The following is a 7,564-nucleotide window of genomic DNA, read 5'->3' as shown; positions in this document are numbered from 1 at the left end:
TTTACCGACATTAAGACCAAGATCTGATGTCAACGCGGCGAACGTCACATCCGCAAAGGAAAAAAAAATCAACGGCGGCTGCGACGGCGCTACGAGAGCACGTGTACAGTCCCATTATACGTTAGCGGCCGTGGGAACTGTAAATAAAAGGTCAACGCAGCAACGTGACTTCTGAACAGTGTGCAGCTGTTGTCGGGATAACGGGCCGCCAACAAAAATGTTTCTATCCATCCGATCATCTTCCAAGACTTTCACTTGCTCGGTCTTCCAATGGGTTTCCAGAACACCATACCAGACTGCGCTTGGGCCTAAGACGCTGTGAGAACTGTGCCATTAATAATTTCCCCTGCAGCCTCCAGTTTTCAACAACAACAACAAGAAATACACACCCCAACCACTGACATGCAGATTGGCACAGGACTGGCATTATCACGGGAGGTCTGTGTTTGGCGGAACGTGCTAGGTAATTTGCAGTGGAATTTTTTTGACTTTACAAATTACAGAGATGGCGCATAAGAGAATAGTAAGTGTAAACTCACACACAAACACAATCTGACTGGCCCGCTTTGACACCCCATGCAATCACCAGCGTCATCGTCGCCATCTTCATCTTCCCTGTCGGCTCTTTATCACTTTGAGACACAGGCCGAGTCCAAAGGAAGCCTTGCACCAGTTCCAGTCACGTGTCCACATTGAGAAACAGGATGTGATCGGAACGAACGCAACGCGTCCCGTCGTCTCTCAGGAGTCCGAGGCCTGGCCGGAGGAGCTGGCGCCGAGCGAAGGGCGCCGAGGCGTGAGAAATTACCGCCGCTCCACAACCGTCCCGCTAGCCTTTGATCAGGCCGCAGCCCGGAGCCCGGCGCCAATTACTGCAGGATAATGGCGGGTCCCGGGAGGCCCGGCGAGCAGCAGGCACGGCGGGCCAGCGGCTAGCGGGCTAGCAGGTCAGCGGCCAACCAGGCTGGTCGGTCCAGAGGCTGGCAGAGAACCGTGTTGAAACACAGCGAGGAGGAGGAGGAGGAGGAAGAGGCACAGTGAGCCGATTGTTCCCCTCGTGTCGACTCAGCACACACACACACACACACACACACACACACACACACACACACACACACACACACACACACACACACACACACACACACAGCAGTGGCTCCGAGGCTGCGTACTGTATAGCGCATGAACCTGCTGCCACACAAGTTTGTCTCACACACACACACACACACACACACACACACACACACACACACACACACACACACACACACACACACACACACACACACACACTGCATTGGCTACGTGCGTGCATGTGCATGAATTTGGTACCGCAATTTTGTCTCTCACACACACACACACACACACACACACACACACACACACACACACACACACACAAACAGCTATTCTGCGGTAAACACAGAGCGCTCCAGGCTGCGCTCACTCGCTGTGTCGGTGATGCAACACAGGAAGCAAACAACAGGCTCTTCCTGCCCCCTAAAGAGGGCGGGGCCACCTGTTCCTGTCTTGCTTCATGATCTGAGAGGAATGTCGACAGGTCGTGTGTGTGTGTGTCTCTCTCTGGGGTGGAGCAGTAGGCTGGACGCGGTCGTGATGTTCGGCTCAGTCACGACGGACGGAAGACGCTCGTCATCCATTGGCTCCTCCTCCTCCGGGTCGCAGAGGACGACGGCCGGCTCCTTTTGCGATGACACAGTTAGATCTGAGCGGCGGCGTATTGCAACGCGCCGTCTTCACTGACTCGCCCGCGGTGATTCGACACAAACGCACCGGCTGGCAGCCGATGCCCATCCAAACAGACCCGCACGGCGCAGAAGGACTTTCCCTGTTCAGGCCGACTCAGCAGAGTCCGGAACCGGGGTTCATTTTTTTACACAAAAATAAAAGCAGTATGTGTTTCCATGACACTTTTGCAATGCACCTCTGTATTGATACGTCTGAAGAACCACCGCCATGAGAGCCTGAGAACCTTTGGGCGATCTAGGAGAGGTTTTTCAGAGTCTATGTGTTTCCATTACCACTTTTCTATTGCGATACTTTGGCTTTCGCTATGGATTCAGTAGAGCTCCTGTCATCGCACTTCAAAACAAGAGAACTTCCTTCACCCCTTCCGCCTCGTTACACAGGACCCTGCAGAACAAGCGGGCAGCCACCTTGACCTTTCACAATTCAAGGCCAAACAAAACCTCCTGCGGGTCGGACAGCGACGACGACGACGCAGGACGAGCGGCACCGCGGCCCCGAAACCGGAGGCAGAATCGAAGACTGGCCGGCCTGTCGAGCACATGCAAAGTGTGAGTAACGCGCGTGGGAGATGTATCACTGGAGAAGGGAGTTAATTACACACGCACACAGTCGATGACAGTGGCAGCTACAACATTCGCCGCACACGCGACGCGGACGAAACATCAGGCGGTCCAGAGAACACACGGGCCTGAGAGAGATGGCACGAAACGATCGGTTTTCAAGTAAATAAAATGGGCAATATTGAGGATGGATAAATGGATAAACACACACACACACACACACACACACACACACACACACACACACACACACACACACACACACACACACACACACTGCAGCGAGCGGCAGGGTGGGCCGTGCCGGGTTCGGCCCTAATTAAAGCAGAGATCACAGGGCTGAATAAAGCATGAGCTGCTGCTGCTGCTGCTGCTGCTGCTGCTGCTGCTGCTGCTGCTGCTGCCCACAGGGCTCAGGTATCATCAGCTCTGTGTACCGCCAGCACAGACAAAAGGAGTCCCCGGGCCTCCGCCGCACAAACCTGAAAGGCAACTCTGAGAGTAGAGTGACGCACCCCCCCGCTAACCCACCCCCGCCCTCCCACCTGCCCTGCTCTCCCTCCCTCCCTCCCTCCCTCGCTCGCTCGCTCCCTGGGCCCATCCAGCGTTTGAACAGCCACAGCAGAATAAGCAGCAATGCCTCTCGGAGCTAATTAAGACTAAAAGATTGGGTCCCAGACGGGGCCACGTTACAAAGGACCTCGATTCAAGGCTGTCTAAACACCTAATAACACCCACCTGGCTTACAACACCGTCTTCCCGAGTAATCCTCAAACAAAAAGGTGGAGCGGTTGTTAGACAGGAAGAGAACTTCCTGGATTCCAATTTTGAATTAACGTGCCGATAAAAAAATAAAAATAAAAAAATAAAAAACTAGGAATGCGTACGAGTGCGTGCATTTCAGTACTCACTGATACCGATACTAATACTTAATAAGGCCATTGCACATTATAGAATGACTTTGATTTTTGTTCCCACAGGTGTTCTGTTATCTGAACAACATTCCTCAGCGTGTTTTTCCGAGAAAGCGCCTTTAAGCTGAACCAAGAATTTGACGAGACGATCGACAGCGGGCGAAAAACAAAAGACAATCTTCACAAGTTTCACAGCAGCACCAACACACATTAAACAAGATTAGCATATATGCATAGCACGTACACAACTGGTATCAGTGCCGCGGTTTCACGTATTTCCTGAGTACGAGTAGAGCCGCTCAACTCTGGTATCAGCACCAAAACCCGATACTAGTGTCGGCATCGCTGCATTCATTAAAAAACAAAAAACAAAAAAAAGGAATGCAGGCGGTGCTGCGAATCTTTCAAGGACGCTTTGTGAGCACTGAAAGTGATTTTCTATTGCTCGGCCGTCCCGTGCGGCCTGTCCGCTGAAAGCATTTGCTGTTGACCCGGAGAGAGAGAAAAATAAAACGATAAAAGACAAAGACGGCCAAATCAAAAGTGCGGTCTGAAAGCTGCTAGCGAGACGGCGCTGACAGAAACAAACTTGGTTTCCCGAGTTGACCTGCTGTCTATATTTACGCCTGCATCTAAACATAGTCGGTGGATGCAGCGGCCGGGTCTCCCCGGGTTATTGACATTCTGTCTGCAGCCGCAGAACCTCCAGCTATCTCCCTCGCCCGTGGCAGGGCCGACTGCTTACCAACAAACACACGTCCGGATCCACTCTGAGCCTCAACGCAAACTATATTGGGCGTCTTATGTTGAAACGGGGTCAGCTGCTCCTTTGAGATCCTGAGAGGTAAAACCTCCCCTCAGGTTGAATCTCCTCAGGGCGCACCGCTTGGATGCTGTCCCAATCAGCTCAGAGTGAGACCTCTGAGTGTGTGTGTGTGTGTGTGTCTACACGTCTTCTGGAAGATGATGCAGGGCGACTGGTTGTTTTTTTTGTTTTGTTTTTTTTATCATTTTATCCATTCAATTCCTGAACCAGGATGTTGACAGTAGGATGATCTGATGAACATGACAATCTTTTCATTTGTCTTTTTATTTTGGTATTTTATGAAAACATTTCTTCCAAAGAAAAACAATTGGATAATAGTTTTGATCCAATTACGTACTAGGAAAACAGTTTCAAACAAATACGTCTCTGTAGCCTTTTCCACCACTTTGAACAACAAACCCCCCGCCCCCAATTTCAGAACTGAACCCCCGCAGTGAGCTCCGTGATGGAGCCGCCACACAGAGTCCAGGTCTATAGCACCTTCAGCGTTGTTGGGATCGCTCCATAAAAGTAATGCAACTACTGATTACTGATTACTCCTTAATAAAGTAGCGCAATTACTTCTTTACTGCTTTGTTTTTTCCCTTAAGTAATCAATTACTAATGGCTTTAGCGAGAAAAGATAAAGTAACAGTTGCTCAGGAATGAACTTTATGCAATTCAAAATAGTGCCTCGGTCCTCTAAGCATGAATGAATGTTTGCCCTCCGAACACCAACTGCACAGTTCACCAGACAAACTCATGCACAGCACTGGTGCCTTTTGCACTGCCCAGATTGTTGAAACAATGAAAAGATTTCGGACACGTAACGAAATCGTTACTGGATAAAGTACGTTATTATGATGTAATTACCCGTTTTTACTCAGTTATTCAAAAAGTAGTTGTTAGTCATTGATAACTCGCCAACAGTGAACAACTGTCAACACGCCGTCTATCCGTTCCAGGTGGCAACAGACAAGAGGTAGGAGGAGGCCCAGCGAGTCGACACGCAGACGGGTCGCTCGGACGGGTCGCTCGGACGGGTCGCTCCGCCCCCCCTCCCCCCTCGCGCCCCCCTCCTCGCCCTGGAAGCTCCGCCGGCCTCGCCGCTATCGGCGTACAAATGCCCTTTTGATTGCGTCGTCACCGCGCAGCAGCAGGTTTATCAGGCCACGTTGCGTCACTGGCCAGCATTCACACGTGCAGCCCCCCTGCCCCCCCGGCCCATGACGCGCAGGGCCTCTCCGCCGAGAACAATCAGAGCCGCAGCGAATCCAAGCTGCTTTCCGTCTCCAGTGAAACACAAAGCTGAGGAGCGCAGAGAGTCGCTCTCGGAACACACACACACACACACACACACACACACACACACACACACACACACACACACACACACACACACACACACACACACACACACACACACACACACACACACACACTCTTTTTTCTCTCTCAAACAGCTGACAGACCAGATTTAAACTGCAGGATGTCCGAGCAATCACTGCTACGGATTAGGCACCAAAGAGAAAGAAAAAAAAGAAGAAGAAAAAAAAGACAGAAACTCACGAGGAGCATCAAAAGAATTCCAAAACTCAGTAGTTGATCCTCCACAGCCGTGCTTGCCAGCAACTCTCCTGGTGAAACTTCCACAGAGGGCAAAACCAAACGTGCCGCCACTGCAACCGCGAGCCATCAAAGCAACGCCAGAGTTCCGCTTCACTGCGAGAGGAACGTCAATATATCGGCGGCATCCACCGGGTGCCGGAGCCAGACAGTCCCCCCCCCCCCCCCAGCCCCCCCAGGGGGCATTGCCAAGTGTCCACAATAACATAGCACAAGGACCGTCACATTTCCATACACCTCCTTCGGTAAACGGCCTGGTTGCTATCAGACCAGCCACGGCGCTCTTGAAGGAAGGGAGCGGTGATGACTCAACACCTCTGGCTGCCACTTCCTATCATCACTACACACCGTCTTCTGTCCGTTCCACTGACGCCTGAGGGCCGGAGGGCTTTCAGCTTTCACCTCCCGAGCAGCGCCGGCCCTACCTGCTGATCCTGAGCAGGAAATGTCTCCAAAAAAAAAGAAAAAAAAAAGGGAAAAAAAGGAAAAGGAAAAGGAGCGATAAATAAAGAAATTAATTGTAGAATCTGGGGTCGCGTGATCGCAGTTGTGAGAAATTCAGCAGTGAGTCACACAGTACACCTGTCTGCGGCTGTCACCACACCAAACACTCCAGACTGACGTCAAGGCTGTGGCACACTTAGTTAGCCAAAACACACACACACACACACACACACACACACACACACACACACACACACACACACACACACACACACATTAATAAATAATAATAATAATAATAAACACAGCACTCTAGCCAGACACCAGTCCAAGTTAGCCTCCTCTGGGACAACACTATCGCTGTCACCCGCGCTGGAAACTGACGTTCCAAACTATCAGCTAACCAGTCAGGCTTTTTGACATTTATGAAGCCGTACCGGGTCCAGAACTGACAACAAAACGTTTATTTATTGATTTATTGATTTATTTACTATGCTGACTAATGTTCAAGTCCTCCCGAAGTTGCGAATACAGGCTCCAGGTAAGTTGAGCAACGTCCAAGCTCCTGGCTAACGTTAGCTCGCGAACTAACCTGGGGAGGCAGGTGAAGGGGGAGGAGGCAGCTCGTGCCCCCCCTTCCTCCTCCACCACCACCACCACGAAACACCCGCCGCGGGATGAAGGGCAGCACTCACGTCTCACATTTTTATTTTTTTTATTTATTTTTTTTTCGCTCACTCCGTTCCAGGCTCGGCGTTAGCGGCGGAGCAAGCTAGCCTGAAAAAGGGAGCCACACACGGAGACATGGGGTCTGCCGGGAGCTAACAGCCGCGTAGCGCATCGACAGCCGCGGCTAGCGCTGCTTTAGCCCGCGGAGCTAACAACCACTGCCGGGGCAGGCTGATTTGCAAAAGCGCCACGACGCGAAGGTTTCCGTCACCCACCTGTGATCGCCGCCGCTGACACCCAGAATTAGACCCCGTCGATGGCGTCACCTGCGTATCACGCACCGTGCCGTGGCGAAAATTATTCAAATTCCACAGAAAGTGTTCGGGGCGACGCTCGCAGTCCAATCGCTTCAGCCACCGCCGCTGAATGGCTGCTACGCGGAGACTCAACCAAACTTCCTCCTTAGCAACGGACCGCCCCCGCACCTTCCCATTGGTCCGCATGGCCGGAATGCAGGTGATGGATAGACAGCGACATGCAAGGATTGAGAGAATAAAATAAAACCTGATAAATGATAATAAACAAATTAATAATGGAATTAAATAAACACGATGAGAAAAACGAGTCACAGCGAAAATAAGTGTTTGAGAGTCTTTTGTCCTTTAAAAAAAAAACTAACAACAACAAAAAAAAAACAATAGTCAAATTGGGACTAAATTTCGGAAAAGCGAACTTTCTTTCTTGAGGTGTCTTGAAGACCTATCACTTCCCATCAA

At 51.0% G+C, this 7,564-nt stretch overlaps 1 protein-coding gene across 6 annotated transcripts in view; it reads right to left on the bottom strand.

Moving 5' to 3' along the window:
• The window catches only part of numb (NUMB endocytic adaptor protein), a 31,438-nt gene extending 24,211 nt beyond the window's left edge, over positions 1 to 7,227 (bottom strand). For all 6 annotated transcript variants that reach the window (XM_076048696.1, XM_076048701.1, XM_076048697.1 and 3 more), the window contains exon 1: positions 7,064 to 7,227. The gene's annotated coding sequence lies outside the window, so the exon portion shown is untranslated. The remainder of the gene's footprint in view (positions 1 to 7,063) is intronic.
• Positions 7,228 to 7,564: the final 337 nt, after the last annotated feature.

This window comes from Nelusetta ayraudi, unplaced genomic scaffold (genome assembly GCF_046127955.1).
Source record: "Nelusetta ayraudi isolate G7.1 ecotype Tasmania unplaced genomic scaffold, CSIRO-AGI_Nayr_v1 ptg000108l, whole genome shotgun sequence".
In the NCBI taxonomy this organism is placed as follows: domain Eukaryota; kingdom Metazoa; phylum Chordata; class Actinopteri; order Tetraodontiformes; family Monacanthidae; genus Nelusetta; species Nelusetta ayraudi.
This window is presented reverse-complemented; position numbering and strand designations above follow the sequence as displayed.